Source organism: Schistocerca piceifrons, chromosome 3, assembly GCF_021461385.2.
Source record: "Schistocerca piceifrons isolate TAMUIC-IGC-003096 chromosome 3, iqSchPice1.1, whole genome shotgun sequence".
NCBI classification, from domain to species: Eukaryota; Metazoa; Arthropoda; class Insecta; order Orthoptera; family Acrididae; genus Schistocerca; species Schistocerca piceifrons.
In genome coordinates this window covers 467,559,552-467,573,338 of record NC_060140.1, presented here as the reverse complement: position 1 = coordinate 467,573,338, position 13,787 = coordinate 467,559,552, and positions in this window count along the sequence as shown.

The window sequence follows — 13,787 nt, the reverse complement described above, 5'->3', positions numbered from 1 at the left end:
ATTATTGGAAGGTTACGCTAAATGTGAATGATATAAATAATTACTGTTTTTACTGTTGGGAGGTTACGGAATTTATTTTGTGGGGAGGTTACACTATATGCGAATATTATTTATAATATTTTTTTATTTTTTGTGGGGAGGTTACAAGTGTCAGTTTCACTGTTATTTAAGCCCTCAACAGATCGTTACATGGGAAACTTAAAACTAACATTTGGATAAGCTATCTGACTGCGTATTTGAATATGAAAAACTACAGGAAGAAATGAACCTGTTAGAATGAATACCTAAGCCATTTGACTGCGCTTTTGAACAAGAATTTACACGTGATACAGAATCTGACTTGCGCAACGGAATATACTGGACTAGATTACATAGCATATCGTGGTGTGTTAGTGTATCTGTTTTGCCATTAAGTTTTGCACTCACCTCTTTAGATGATTGCCTTTTTCCATGAGGTTTACAGCAATGCGCAGCAGCATGTAGCAGCAGCTAAAGCTTATTGTTACTTATAATGAATTTAATAAAAAGGAGTTTTCTTGGGTCCTGTTAACTACTAAATAACTTTTGAAAAGGGACTTAATTAATTAAGTCTATTTAAAACTTCGGAATCATCATGAACAAATATTAATAATGACAATGACAAATGACTTATGTGTCAATAACGGCTGAGTGCCAGATTAACAAATTATTTCAATTTCAAAATTGCATTAACATTTAGTAACCAAAGCATATTATTTAGATGTGGGGAGTAATTATTATTATTTGGAGGATAAGGAGGCTTCTTTCACTGACAAGCAAAACATGGGATAATTGCAGACTCGGATTAACAATCACGAGCCTAAACCTAAAGTTGCTTCTGCGCTATGGTTGCGAATATTACCCTGAATTCCACCTTCGTGCGTAGTTAAGCCATCTAAACCTCTCCTGGCTATATAAATGAAATGAGGCCTTGAGTGTGGTAAGATCTACCATCACCGACGTGTGGGCAGCGTGACACGTCTTCCGTCTCCGAGCTACTTCCATTCTGGCCGACAGACCTCGTCTCACAACAATGCTTAGAATGGCGCTGCCATGTTCCGCCCTAAGATTGTTACTATAGATATCTGAGTGCTTACTCAATGCAAAGAATAGCGTTAAGCTGGGTGTATTGTTTATGTAATGGAGAGTGCTGACACACTCCTTACAGAATATAAACGTAGGCTTCCGCGGCCATGGTCACATTCAATAACATTTTTCTGGGTATGTGACCGCATTGTCAAAACATATACGTAGATATGTTGAGAATTCGGTCACAAACCCATAAAAGTTTTGTTGAATGAAAACCGCTCGTGTGTTTCAAAGTGTTACCAGTAGTACAGCTAGCAAAACGATTGTGTGTAGGGCTTTAAAAATAGTGGAGTACAGTTCTTGAGCAGCTCCTCATAAGCCATATACTTCTGCAATCAGGGCTAAACGACGCTGGAGATGGTGCAAAGAGCTACACCACTGGACAATGGATGACTGGAAACGAGTGATTTGGAGTGGCTAATCACACTATACCCTGTGCCATGGGTTTTAGTTTGGCGAATGGCTCGAAAACATTACTTGCTATTAGTGTAGTACTAACAGTGAAGTTTCGGAGGAGGTGGTTCTACGGTATGGGGCTGTTTTCCGCGATTGCGATGCGGCCCCTTTATTGCGCTTAAGAAATCGCTAAATGTGGAAAGGTAAGAGCACGTTTTACTTTTGTACTACATCCAGCAGAGTAACCGCTCGGAGACGGTGATTGTATGAGTATGACAGTGCACTCTGGCATTAATTAGCGTCTGTCAGGTAATGATTTGTAGACCATAACATTTCTGGAATGGACTGGCCTGCCCAGAGACCCGACCTGAACACTGTGAATTTAGGTTAGAGTGGACTTTGTTCCAGACCCCAGCGTCGAACATCACTTCCATCTGCTTTCGGCTCTTAAGGGAGAACGGGCTACCATTCCTCCGCAGACATTCAGACACTTCATTAGAAGTGTACCAGAGTTTTTGTAGACCATAACATTTCTGGAATGGACTGGCCTGCCCAGAGACCCGACCTGAACACTGTGAATTTAGGTTAGAGTGGACTTTGTTCCAGACCCCAGCGTCGAACATCACTTCCATCTGCTTTCGGCTCTTAAGGGAGAACGGGCTACCATTCCTCCGCAGACATTCAGACACTTCATTAGAAGTGTACCAGAGTTCAGGCCATCGTAAAGACGAATGGTGGACACACCACATATTAATGTGCACTAATAGGTATCCGGATCCTTGTGATGAGATAATGTACACTACTGGCCATTAAAATTGCTACACCAAGAAGAAATGCAGATGATAGACGGGTATTCATTGGACAAATATATTGTACTAGAACCGACATGTGATTACATTTTCACTCAATTTGGGTTCATAGATCCTGAGAAATCAGTACCCAGAACAGCCACCTCTGGCCGTAAAAACGGCCTTGATACGCCTGGGCATTGAGTTAAAAAGAGCTTGGATGGCGTGTACAGGTATAGCTGCCCATGCAGCTTCAACACGATACCAGAGTTCATCAAGAGTAGTGACTGGCGTATTGTGACGAGCCAGTTGCTCGGCCACCATTGACCAGACGTTTTCAATTGGTGAGAGATCAGGAGAATGTGCTGGCCAGGGCAGCAGTCGAACATTTTCTGTATCCAGAAAGGCCCGTACAGGACGTGCAACATGCGGTCGTGCATTATTCTGCTAAAATGTAGGGTATCGCAGGGATCGAATGAAGGGTAAAGACACGGGTCGAAACACATCTCAAATATAATGTCCACTGTTCAAAGTGCCGTCAATGCGAACAAGAGGTGACCGAGACGTGTAACCAATGGCACCCCATACCATCACGCCGGGTGATACGCCAGTACTGCGATGACGAATACACGCTTCCAATGTGCGTTCACCGCAATGTCGCCAAACATGGATGCGACCTTCTTGATGCTGTAAACAGAACCTGGATTCATCCGAAAAAATGACGTTTTTCCATTCGTGCACCCAAGTTCGTTGTTGAGTCCACCATCGCAGGCGCTCCTGTCTGTGAAGCAGCGTCAAGGGTAACCGCAGGCATGGTCTCCGAGCTTATAGTCCATGCTGCTGCAAATGTCGTCGAACTGTTCGTGCAGATGGTTGTTGTCTTGCAAACGTCCCCATCTGTTGACTGAGGGATCGAGACGTGGCTGCACGATCCGTTACAGCCATGCGGATAAGATGCCTGTCATCTCGACTGCTAGTGATACGAGGCCGTTGGGATCCAGCACGGCGTTCCGTATTACTCTCCTGAACACACCGATTCCATATTCCGCTAATAGTCATTGGACCTCGACCAATGCGAGCAGCAATGTTGCGATACGATAAACCGCAATCGCGATAGGCTATAATCCGACCTTTATCAATGTCGGAAACGTGATGGTACGCATTTCGCCTCCTTATACGAGGCATCACAACGACGTTTCACCAGGCAACGTCGGTCAACTGCTGTTGGTGTATGAGGAATAGGTTGGAAACTTTCCTCATGTCAGCACTTTGTAGGTGTCGCCAGCGGCGCCAACCTTGTGTGAATGCTCTGTAAAGCTAATCATTTGCATATCACAGCGTCTTCTTCCTGTCGGTTAAATTTCGCGTCTGTAGCACGTCATCTTCGTGGTGTAGGAATTTTAATGGCGAGTAGTGTACTTGCGCCGTAACGAAACTATTACCGCCGGTCGCCGAAAATGTATCAGCCGACTGGCAGCACTCATTAAGAGATGCTGCTGGACTCGCCTGCGTCACTGATATTTCATTATAGCGACAGGTCTACCCGTTATCTGCGCTCGTTCTCCCTTTAGGGGGAAAGCATGTGGCGGCGATTAGTGGATCACGACACGTCCCTTTGCTCGGCTCCAGGTTCGTCCTCTTTCTGTGCCTGGGTGGGGGCTCGTAGAGCATTCTAGGCCCTTTGTCTCCTTTTTCTCTGTTTCTGTTCCGTATTTTTCAACAGTTCATGATATGGTCAAAATACTGTACTCGTGAAGTTAACCTTTTTCAGTACAAGTCTCGTTTTCCAAGACGACCGTACCGTAATATGATAGCTCCAGTTCTGAATTCAGAGTGCCATCGTCCTTCCCAAAAGCTGCTCTTACAGAGAGACTACGCAGTACTTTTCTTCCCAAACGATATCTATGCGCTAGGAAGCTACAAAAAAAGAGTTTCAGGACGCTACACTCGCCATGTTGTCCCTTTGTTCCCTCGCACTGTCTTGTCATGTTGGCTAATGGAAACTGGTAAAGCAACACATGAAATTCTCCACTTTTCCACTAAAATAAATCATCTCTTCATGGCAACATCAACTTAAAATTGTAATAAGTCTTATATTTTAATTAACTCCCTAGAAAATAAACAAAAGTTTGATTAATAAATAACAAATTATAGAGAAAAACGATAAAAACTAGCAGATTTCTAATAACGGGCTATTGAATCATTAAGAACATATACTGTTATGTCCCCTGTAAGGCAGATCTACAACTTATCTTTACAAAATGTAGAAAAAATGAAAAAATTGTGCAAATAGCGAAAGAACAGGATATATACTGATGACCCAAAACATTACACCGCGACATTCAGCGCCACCTATTTGCGTTGCGAGAATGAGGCGTGGAATGGAAAGTGTATAAGCGCAGCAGAGCGACAATACGGGCCGCGAATGGGGAAACCCACTGATAGAAGCGACTTTGACAAAAAGCAGATAAATATGGCCCAGTGCTTAGGACCGAGCATCTTGAAACAGCTAGAGTGATCGGTTGTTCGAGTGGTACTATCGTGAGCATCCATGGAAAGTGGTCGAAGCACGGGAAACCAGAAGTCGGCGACAAGGTGTTGCACGACCAACGTTCATCACTAAACGTGGATTCAGGAGGTTTGTTCACTCTCTCATGCTGGATAGGTGGTGATCTGTGGTAGATATGAAGACAGAGTGCAATGTTGGTGCAGGCAAATATGTTTCGGACCATACCGTTCAACGACCATTCTTGGACGTGGGACTCCACTGGAAACTATTCTTACATGCTCCCAAGTTGATCAAAGGAAATCGTCAATTATGATTCCGGTGAGAACAGGATCATCGAGAATGGAAGGTGGATCAGTGGGAATGTGTCGCCTGGACGGTTGAATGACGTTTATTGTCATACCATATCGATGGTTATGTCTAAATATGGTATTATCTAGGCGAATGGCTGCCCGATACTTTCACCGCGCATAGAAACAGGCCACTGGGTCCAATGTGATGATAAGTGGACATATTTGCTGGTCTCCCATGAGATCAATGGTAGCAATGCATGCCACCGTGACAGCTGCAGACTATGTGAACATTACTAAGAATCAAATTTATCCCTTCATGCTTGTCTTTCACAACGACAGTGGCATCTTACAGGATGACAGTCCGTCTCGCAAGACCAGAGTCGCATTAAAGTTGTTTTAGGAGCTCGACAGTGAACTTACGTTTATATCTTGGCCGCTATATTCGCTGATCTGAACCCGATGGAACACTCTCGGGACCCCATCGGGCACCTATTTTGCTCCCATAGACCAGAGGGCAGTAATTCATCAAAATTGCGCAACCTGTGCGTAGACATCTGATGGTACATTCGTCGGGAATCCTACTAAGGACTTTTCGAAACCATCCCACGCAAACTCGCTACTGTATTACGTTTGAAAGAGGGGCCAGTACGGTATTAAGTAAATAGTCATTTTGTTTTGGCAGCTCAGAGTAGTTTGGTTTCCTCAACGAAAAGTTATCGGCGTGATAGGCCACCCACCGATTTGGTTTGGAGCAAATGTCGCTCAAACATTCGATCGAGACCCACAAAACATTCAAGATCTATCTCGTAGTTGTCGCCCTTGGTCAAAAACCCCAGCTTACAACCAGTACCTACTTTTTTTTTTTTTTGGGTCATCAGTCTCCTGAGTGGTTTGATGCAGCCTGCCACGAATTCCTCTCCTGTGCCAACCTTTTCACCTCGGAGTACCACTTGCCACCTACGTCCTCAATTATTTTCTGGGTGTATTCCAGTCTTTTTCTTCCTCTGCAGTTTTTATCCTTTACTTTATGGGTTGCATACTGAAGAGGGGTGAGATCGTCTTAAATCGAAGTCGCTGAAAACGTAGTAGAGCGTGCCTGCTGGGTTCTACTGCAGCTACTGAAACAACAACGTCCTCTCGTCTAACATGACAGCTGTATGCAAAGGATAACATCGACACAACTGAACATAGCTTCGTTATATACCGGTTTAATTTGATGCAACCTAACCAGGAAAGCTATAGAAAAAGTTAACGATTCTGTAATGGAAGTCAAGTCTGCACTTAACAAAATCTTTATTTACTCTAAAGTTGAACAAGGCAACTCCAAAGTTAGTTGTGCTTAACAGAATTTTAATTTTTAGTTTTACTTCAAACAGAAGTTAATAACAAGTAACCTGCCTTTCATAAAATCATTTTCCTTCTTAAATGGCAGACCGTCTGTCACGACCAACTACAGCGATACCTCTCTGTAATCAGATCCCACAACACGCACAGATTCCCCCTTGACGACTGAGTACCAGTGACTCACTACCTTCAAGGAGGATGCAACTAAATACAGTTCTGTGCTATGACATCATCTGCAATATGCATTTATTTTATTTCTCCAAGAGAGAATAGCCAGCTACTAATGGCCATGTAAAAGGAACAGGTCATGACCAACTTATATCAACTGGAATTTGAATACGGACAGCATGCCTATTGTGCTACTCCTTTCTTCTGTCTGTCGTGGAACCACGTTTAATGCACTGTCGACCTTGTGAACCACTCGCAATCTAAAAGTCCAACTGCAAGAGGTAGGTAATAGACGGATCGTATCAGAAAATAATTCAGTACAGCCAGTATATCTGTCGTAATTGCCAATCAATATCTCTGTGCTACAAACACGTCCTCGACAGTCTACTGTTCTGCCCAATGCTGCCTTTGACAGTAACTGAAGGATGTCTAGCACAGCCCACTGCTGATCCACACTTAGAGATAATATTGCAAGGAGGTCCTTGCTTTTGCCCACCGGTCATAGAACAATACACCTACACAACAACCCCAGCCACAGTTCACCACTCAACTTTAAGTGAAAATGTCGTGTGAAGGTTAATGAAGGGTTATTGTGAAGTCATGTAACATTTTCAGTGCTGTGATTACGAGTCTCTGAGATTCCTATATTTTGCCTCACTCAAATGTCATCATTAAATCTTTTACTAAATTTATGAATGATCATGTGTAACAGTTGTATTTCTCTGTAATATCTTATCCTTATTTTTAATGTTCTTAGCCTTGAACTGCGTGACGACATCTGCCACATACAGTGTGTGTATTCACTTGTTGAGCAAGTCTCCACTGACATCACGCATTCGTTGTGTTGTTCTCACGTGCATTTAACATACATAGTATTTATTAAGTTTGTCGTTACGAAGTTAACATGTTTCTGTTTTTTTGTGATATGATGTTCAGTGACACATATCTAACGCAGATATATAGATTGTACGCATTTGTAACTTACATGCTTAGCTTTCTGTTTCCACGCTATAATTCACAGTAGGTGCTTACTCAGTTATCCACTTGAACATGTTATTGTCACACGTCACTTATGACACATGCCACATCCCCAATTACATTCATATTTATTAGTACAATTCTTTGTCCAAGTACATCATGATTTACTGTAGACACTTACACATTTCTATACATTCATATTATATGTGTATGTCGCACAACACTCGTCTCACCAGTTATTCCATTTATCATGAATGGTTGAGTGTTGTTGAGACGAAATTATTCAATACTGAGCAGTAAATCAAAGAAAAGACCTGTGGCAATCAGAGAGAGACCATATTTTTATGGAGGTATAGAAATTCTTTAATATTTAAAAATATTGTTTTGATATTTCTTCTACGGCTTCAGTAAATTACTTAGATTTTTTCAGTTGAATGCGTTTCATTTGAGTTTTATTTACTTTGACTGTCTAACTGTTGACTGTGATGCTTGCAGAGATCATGCCGTCCTATCATATATCAGCAACTTTTTGCACAGCCTTTAGCCACGTATTCAGCAGTTAAGTACATAAATCGATATCTGTTGGGATCCCTGAGAATGTTTTGTGTTGGTTCATCTCGTTTCATCCTTTTTATGTTTGGCAAAGTTGGCCCACTTTCCCACGTTACTTTTCCTCAGAGTAACTGATACATGATAAAACATTCACAGTTTAAATTTTTCTCTGTACATGTCCCAACATCCTAATTTAAGTGGAGTAAGTCCCACGCAAAAATTTATTGTGAGTGGGAGGTTTTGAAAGATGACAGATCCTTTTGACCCATCTTTCTTCCACTTAATTTGTTCAGTCGAACAGACAATTACATGCCCTATGGTCTATGAGATTATTAGAAAGTGGACTATTAGAAAGCGTTGACAGTGGTTGTGATACTGCATTTAGTGCTATCTAGATGCATGAAGTCATTACAGATGGAAAAGCTGAGCTGTAGTTTGGCAGATGGCCACAGCTGTGGCAGATGAGGCTTTATGGTGTCGTTTCTGGGAACAGGCAAATGTCATGTATAGAGGGAACTGAGGGAGACACAAACCAGCGCCTTTGGACAGCGGAAGGTGCTGCAAACGACTCGGCCTAAGCTACGTGGGAGTCACTGGCCATAGGAGGGGAGAGACTTGACAGTGTATTGTCCCTGTGACCGGAGAAAATTTTTTTTACTACTGCTTTCACTAAGTTATGACGGACTGATGGAGTTCCAGTTGTTCCCGGCCGAGGCGAAGTGTATTCTGCTGCTTTGGCAGGAGTCCTCAAGTTGTTTTCTGAAAAGCTTCCTGTAAGATTGGGATCATCTAGGCCAGAGAAAACATTTCACTAGATTGGGCGAAGTGTGGCGACACTGACGGAGGCTGGACATTGGGTGGCCAATAGAGCTGTGGCGTTTCATGAGGTCATGTAGATGTAAGATTCGTGCTGTTTCTTGAGTGCACGAAATAAGTATGTTAGGAGTGGATGAACTGTTGTTACTCGTCATAAGGAGCCAGACGGTATGGTACATAAAGTGATGTGAGATTGATGCAAGAGTGTTTTAACTTTTTGGCCCAAACTCCACTTAGAGCTTTTGGTGGGCTTGGCTGACGGAAGAGAGTACTCGATTCAGTCTTGAAGAACTGATTTGGTTTAGGTTCTGAACCTGGGCGAGAAGGTAGATCAGAACGAGAGGTGGAGACGGAGGTCCACCATTTGCTCCAGCGCCAAGGGGCACTGGGCACCTCATCTCAAGATTTCTATATGTACATGGTGAGCATTTCGCAGCCCCAGCACTAGGAATCTTTAGAATGAATTTCTCTTACTTACACGCTATCAGCAAGAGCAGTCGCTGTGGGATCTAATTTCATTGTGGTGGTTTGTTTCAGGCTACTGTTCACAGTCAGAGCATTATCCATTTTTTTAAAAGCCAGAATTACAGTCAAGTCAGAATTATGCAAGTCGCCATTCTTTGATGACCTTTGTCAACTGTCTATCATAACAATTCATGAGGAAGAATGTAATTGGTATATTGTGTTGACCTTTGTCCCATTTAATTCATGTCTTTTAGAAATAGATCTGTCGCGATATTTAACTCTGTTATTCAAGAAAACAAGACCCCTTGAGCACCTTTATTAATTTTAGTTATCTATGTGGGAAATAATAAGAGTAGCTGAAACGTCCCCTTTGGAAAATTATTAATTACTTTGCTGGTAAACTTCTACGTTATTTGATACAAAGACAGCTGAGTGAAACTGAATGTACTCAGACAGTTCTCTCTTTACTTATTATGATCATCGCTAAACTGAGACATAATAATTTTTTTTTAGCGCAACGCAATCTGGCTTTAAATAATCCCTGCAAAAGAATGGCCCTCACTAACAATAACCTATACCTTTCATGAATCACTTACCTCACAAAAATCTTCGTTACTCGAACTACTACAACACAACGAGCCCCAACACTGCCAGCTAAATAAAAGACTCTAACTACTAAAGGCACTAACTAATGATAGGCATAGTTAGCAAATGAAAGATTTTGATAGAGAACAAACAATGTATTTACCTTAATAGTGTTCAAAAGTTATCATATATATATCTATCAATTCATGACATCCATCTTTCCAAATTTCCTCTTTCTGGCGGACCCAAATCCAGATCGTCCGTTCTCAAAACTAAGACATCTTTCTCTCCAAATCTACCACTGCTGGCCGCTCACCTCCAACTGCACAACGCTACGTGCTGTTCACATCCAACAGCCCAACGCTACACAAGCGAATATTCCAACAATGAGTCCAACCAGCTACAGACTTCCCACAGCGCAGTCAGCGATTTTCATACAGAGCACTACGTGGCGTTACCAACACAAAAACCTAAACAGCCTACTGACATAGGCTCCCAGCTTTATTAATTTTAGCTATGTATTTGGGAAATAATGAGAGTAGTCTTGGAATAAAAATACAAAATGTTGTCTTCAGTACCACTACACAGCGCCACATTTCTTGTCATTCGTGTTTGAAACCTATTGCCTATAATTTCACCATAGCGTTACTGTAGCAGTGGTTCCGTGTCTTAGAAATATTGAGAGGGACAAGTTCATTAAGTTCATTAACGGTTGATACCTCACAACTAGGGTTGGGATAACTTTAAGAAAAAACACATGGTAGGTGGACCCATATATTTCGTCATTTGCTGTTTCGTGGAACACACTTTATTGCTTTACAAAACTATTGTAATAAGAATTTAAAACTAAACCTTATTAAAAGAAAAAACACTGACAATCATTTTAAAAACTTGAACAGGCTCAATTCATTAATAACAAACTTTAACAATTTATACCATTAGGAGCAGGGCTTGAAATCAGGGGTATAGAGTTCCCCGAGCACAAGAAAGAAGTCACACCAATTAGGCGTGGCTGCAAGCCGTTTCAACAAACAGTTTTATCGGTAAAATGATTTACAATGACAGGCACAAAATATACTAACAATTTCCAAGCACGGGTAACATCACACAAGTGGACAACGCCCATCCAAAATACAGATAGGGTAACAAGTCACGCCACTGACTGTAGCTCCTGGAAAGTCCTCAACAACGTATAAGCCTTAATAAAAAAATCCTTTAAGCAATAAAATTCAAAATACCTCAAAATACAGGCAAAGCTGAACGGTTTAAATGTGACTCCCAACTGGTACACACTAGCAGGAACATTGACAATGACCCTTTATAAGAACACAATTGTCGAAAATACAACATAAGTTGGGAGGACATGCAATTTAAACATGACTCCCAACTGGTACACACCAGAAGAAACGTTGACAATGACCCTTAATAAAAATATAGTTGCCCAAAATAGAATATAAGCTTGGAGGACATGCAATTTAAATGTGAGGGTTGGGTTGTTCGGGGGAAGAGACCAAACAGCGAGGTCATGGGTCTCATCGGATTAGGGTAGGACGGGGAAGGAAATCGGCCGTGCCATCCCGGCATTTGCCTGTAGCGATTTAGGGAAATCACAGAAAACCTAAATCAGAATGGCCGGACGTGGAATTGAACCGTCGTCCTCCCGAACGCGAATCCAGTGTGCTAACCACTGCGCCACCTCGCTCGATAATTTACATGTGACTCCCAACTGGTACATACCAGCAGAAACGTGGACAACGACTTTTAATAAACATACAGCTGCCCAAAATACAAGACAAGCAAAGAACTACAGAAGATGGCTACCACAGCCAGCGAGGAACAAGCATGCAAGTTTCACAATGAGTGGAGTTAGCTAATGACGATTGATCAAAGGAAAGGTTCAATAGTTTATATTGATAAGTAAAAGGCCTTAAAACTTTCCGTAAGTAGCAATAAGGGTGGAAGGTTTAAACGAGTAGTTAAGGAGCAGGTATAGCGTGGAAGAACTTCGGGCTTGTGTGTGTGAATTTCTAAGGGACCAAGCTGCTGAGGTCATCGGTCCCTAGACTTACACACTACTTTAACTAACTTATGCTAAGAACAACACACACACACATGCCCGAGGGGCCGCACGTTCGCCGGCCGCTGTGGCCGAGTGGTTCTAGGCGCGAAGTCCGGAACTGCGCAACTGCTACGGTCGCAGGTTCGAATCCTGCCTCGGGCATCGATGTGTGTGATGTCCTTAGGTTAGTTAGGTTTAACTAGTTCTAAGTTCTAGGGGACTGATGACCTCAGAAGTTAAGTCCCATAGTGCTCAGAGCCATTTGAACCATTTTGAGCCGCGCACTCAGTGACATGGCGCCTCCAACTGCGCGGCCACTCCGCACGGCTGAACTTCGGGCTTGTTGAACATGCTTTAAACCTCGTGAGCTTACTGAATTCACCAAATAGGGCAGACTAATGGTTCCAGATCAATCCGTGACTCTCCGCCGTGGCACGCATCAAACGATAAACTTTATTTAACTTGAGCCACCACGACCCGGTAGGTAGAGGCACCAGATTGCTGGCCAGCCCAGACGTCGTACGATGACGGAAGTACCGCCACAGCAGAATGTAAACACGTCTCTACTCTGGGGCCAGGGAACAGGAACGAATCGTCCGCTGCCAAAGCTACCCTGCAAACACACATGAGAAGGGAACAGTAGTCTGCGCAAATAAGGGTACAGACGAGAATGCCTAAGATGTAGGAAACCCCAAATTATCCCGAATGTTTCTTGTATCTGAACGTGATTCGGCTTGTCACATGGCACCCCCATTAAACGCAGAAGTTAAGCGTTGTCGACGTCATGATAACCTTGCTTGCCAAAACTACTGGCACAGCTCTCCACTGTAGGTAGTCCTCCAACAGGGTACGAAAAACGTCATTTTATAATTTTTCTTTTCTTCTCCAGATTAGTGGATTAAAGCATGTCGTGCATCCATGTGCATGAAAGTGCAACATGTTAAACCATAAGCCGACCGGTGTGGCCGAGCGGTTCTAGGCGCTTCAGTCTGGAACCGCGCGAACGCTACGGTCGCAGGTTCTAATCCTGCCTCGGGCATGGATGTGTGAGATGTCCTTAGGTTAGTTAGGTTTAAGTAGTTCTAAGTTGTAGGGGACTGATGACCTCAGATGTTAAGTCCCATAGTGCTCTGAGCCATTTGAACCATATTAAACCATAACTACAACTTAACACGCCGAGCGAAGGGGCGCAGTGGTTGGCACACTTGATTAGAATTGGGGAGGACGATGGTTCAAACTCCCATTCATCCAGCCTGATTTATGTTTTCCGTGATATCCCTATATCGCTTCACTCAAATGCCGGGATTGTTCCTTTGAAAGAGCACGGCCGGTTTCCTTCCCAATTCTTCCCTAATCCGATGGGAACGATGACCTTGTTGTTTGGTCTTCTCCCCAATATCAACCAACCAGCCAACCAACAAATTAACATAGAGATACTGTACAGTACCAGGATGTCATGCAGCTGTCTCAACTCGCCAGCCATACCACTTGCACACAGAAGTATCACTAGTCTTGATGTGTGTCAGATGCCATGCATCGCTAGTACCAGGATGTCATGCAGCTGTCTCAACTCGCCAGCCATACTACTTGCACACAGAAGTATCACTAGTCTTGATGTGTGTCAGATGCCATGCATCGCTAGTACCAGGATGTCATGCAGCTGTCTCAACTCGCCAGCCATACCACTTGCACACAGAAGTATCACTAGTCTTGATGTGTGTCAGATGCCA